The sequence below is a fragment of the Pseudochaenichthys georgianus genome, chromosome 5, assembly GCF_902827115.2.
Source record: "Pseudochaenichthys georgianus chromosome 5, fPseGeo1.2, whole genome shotgun sequence".
Taxonomy (NCBI): Eukaryota; Metazoa; Chordata; class Actinopteri; order Perciformes; family Channichthyidae; genus Pseudochaenichthys; species Pseudochaenichthys georgianus.
The window spans coordinates 16,240,440-16,243,965 of record NC_047507.1 but is presented as its reverse complement, the minus strand read 5'-3'; the positions used below and the strand labels follow the sequence as shown (position 1 = coordinate 16,243,965).

The following is a 3,526-nucleotide window of genomic DNA, read 5'->3' as shown; positions in this document are numbered from 1 at the left end:
GGGCGGCAGACACCCTATCCGTTTTTAAGAGTGCGCTTAAGACCTTCCTTTTTGATAAAGCTTATAGTTAGGGCTGATTAGATTCAGCCCCTAGTTTTGCTGATATAGGCTTAGTTTGTCGGGGGACATCTTACTTCTTCCTTCTCTCTGTCTATACCCGTGTACACTCATGTTCCGATTAACCCAGCTTCCCCAAATGTCTTTCTTTTTGGTGTCTATATACGCTGGGATCCGGAGTCATGGATGATCCTGCGGTCCTGTGTCCTGGATCGCGAGCGCTGGATCTTGAGTGGTGGCTGTGGTCCTGGATCATAGGTCCTGGATGGATATCCTCGTGGATTCATCTTCCTATTATACACACATGCATTTCCAAACATTTGGACTACCTATGTTGCAAATGTATTATCTTTTCAATTTACACACGGCATCTATTGCACGTCTGTCCGTCCTGGGAGAGGGATCCCTCCTCTGTTGCTCTCCCTGAGGTTTCTCCCATTTTTCCCTTTAAACTGGGTTTTCTTTGGAAGTTTTTCCTTGTACGATGTGAGGGTCTAAGGACAGAGGGTGTCGTATTGTCATACTGATATTCTGTACACACTGTGAAGACCACTGAGACAAATGTAACATTTGTGATATTGGGCTATATAAATAAACATTGATTGATTGATTGACACTGTAAGGGTACTAATATGTACCCTTGTTAAGGGGTAGGCTACTTGTGCGAAACGTCTCACCACTTCTGTCTTAAGTGTCCTGATTCGTGACTGTGATATTCTGTGGCCTTCGTTTTTGTGTACTGTTGTGTATAGACAGCTCAGAGCCTTTGAACAGCCTGCACGTTGTTTATATCACTCTATGTTGAGGTTAATATTAAAAACAACCTCTTTACCAAGACCATCTGGTTAGGTGTTGCTTCCCTTTTACCCCGAAACGAGCTGGGGACGTAACAAAACTAGACTAGCTAGCTATGGCTTGATGTTGTTAAATGTATGTTACTAACTATCAAGTTGTTAACTGGAGCTTCAATTTTGTAGGTCAACCATTCCCAGAGGTCTGGAGAAACACCATTTAAAAACGTGGATTGTAGCTAAAGAAGATGGAGAAGTTGTTACAGCACACTGTAACTGTATGGCTGGGTAAGTCATAAAATAAATATCCCAACCCAAAGCATATTTGACACAACACTTAAGCTCAGACAAAATAATGCCTGCTATAATATTCATGTTATACCATTACTAGCTTATACGATCAATCTAGTTATTCTAGTATGTCTCTGTCTATACAGTTTGTCAGAATCCTGCTCACATGTTGGAGCAGTTCTGTTTGCAATCGAAGCAGGTGTGAAGATGAGAGAGACTGCATCCTGCACCACTGAGAAGTGAAAGTGGCTAATGCCATCAAGTACAGACTCAGCTCCACGTCTTCGACGTTGACTACAGCGACTTTGTTGTCTGGACTAAAAATGACCTCTTTGTAGAGAGAATTGTGCTTGATGTGGACCTATTGGACAACATCATTCCCAGAGTTGAGAGTTTCTTCAGACTATGTGTTCTCCCTGAAGTGTTGGGACAGAAACTTACAAGGGGAAAGGTAAAAGTCATAAAGAGTTGGTGTGTGCTCATTTTTTCCCACAAGAACATGATGGTGCATAACTATCAGGTGACTAAAAGCCTCCTCTCCCTGTCTGCTGTTCCATTTTTCAGTTTCAGTTGCAAGATGATCAGGAGGGAGAGAAGGCGTGATTACCAGCACCTGTGGTCCGTCCTGGTCCCGGAAGTTGTGGTTCTCTCCTTGTTGCATTATTATTTGCACAGTGGCAGCTCTTTAACCTGCATTACAGCACCTTCATATTCACTGACCACACTCACTAGAGGAAGTAGGGCTGTGTGATATATTGCTATTGTAAAAAAGATGTTTACTGAAAAGATGAAATGATACTAAGAAGACTGAATAATACATGGCTTCTTATTTACATTTACAATAACCCTCAATGGCCATACATGGGAGCGTCACCAGACCAATTGTCATCTCTAGAATATTGTTGAATGAATTAAGCCTGAATGTAGATGAAAGTTGTATATTGAGTAGGGCTACACAATTTACAACACACAAACATATGTTTACTGAAAAGACTTGAACACAAGATGTTTGAAGACAAAAATATGTTTACTGAATAATACATGGTTTCTTATTTACAAGACTACAGCTCCATGACTTTACGCCAATGGGACGACAGACACTGACAGATTAGACAAGGCACAGCAAATAACCCCAATCTTGTCAATTAATGCTAGTGCCTCACCTGGTGTTGTTAGCATGTGCTCTATGGGCACAGCCCTGCTTTGCAGAATCTGATATTTTCTTCTGACTAATCCTATGACTCTTTCGACATGAATACGCACATTAGCTATTTTTCTTGTCTCTTCCACCTCGTATGCTGACAGCTGACTTTTCCCCCTGGTGAATGCAGGCATCTTTAGTGAAGCACAGTAAAATCCCACACTATCGCCAATATGGAACCCACGGTCTGCTAGGACAATATCTCCAGGTAACAGGTTTTTTAGGAGCCCACTCTGTATTGTGATCTGTTTATCACTAACTCTTCCTCCCCAGGCACAAGATATGTAAGTGACATAGCCTTGTGGAGCAACACCAATCAGAAATCTAACAGTATGGTGATGCTTGTAGTTGGACCATGTTTGTGCTCTAGCTAGTAAATTAGAGGGCCTCTCAATAAAAACTTCAAAACAGTCAACAATCACAGCAACTACATCCAAATGCCTGTCTGAATCCCATTGGCATTGTAGCTTGAAGTACATGTCGCTCTGGCCACCCAATTATAAATGCTGTACTCTCATGAAGTATGTCAATTAACTTATGCTAAATTCTAGAAGCAGTGGAGAGAGAGATGTTGAACCTGAAAGCCATTTCTTTCAGAGGGAGATTTAGTCTCAGCCTCAGCAAAACTAAAATGAACTGTTCTAATTTGGAGAGCACAGACATAGGGCCACAGGTGATGTAGGGCTCGCACAGTTGAAAAACCTGAAGTAAAACTAAGAAGTTGGGGAGCCCGGTGTAAAACTTTGTCTTCTCTTCGTTGTTCTCAAAGGACTCCTGGTTGAACTTTGTGTCCAGTGCCTTTGATCTCCCAGCTCTGTTGTGTTCCTCCATCCTCTCGATGTCCTCCATCGTTAAATCAGTCTGGCATCCTGCATCTGCATACAATATAGCAGTAGCAAGCATAATTAGTTATTTAAAATAGTCAAATATGAATGTGAATTGTTGTGAAGTTATCTTTTTGACAACCTTTTTACATACATGCAAGTTCTCTGTTCCAATTATTGCAGATTCTCAAGTTAGTACTCTATTTTCTAAACCAATTCAAAGTTTGCATTGATTTTCTGACAATCACATTTGTAATATTTAATAATAATGCTGGTGGTTAATTGACCTTGTTGGTCATTTAATATCCCACTGGTGTCCTCTGGTTGTGGGCTGTCAGACGGGGGCTGCGTCGGTTCTGGGC

The 3,526-nt window shown here is 41.4% G+C and overlaps 1 pseudogene; it reads right to left on the bottom strand.

The window, feature by feature from the left end:
• Positions 1-2,200: 2,200 nt before the first annotated feature.
• On the bottom strand, positions 2,201-3,189 carry LOC139433865 (uncharacterized; annotated as a pseudogene).
• Between the last annotated feature and the right edge of the window lie 337 nt (positions 3,190-3,526).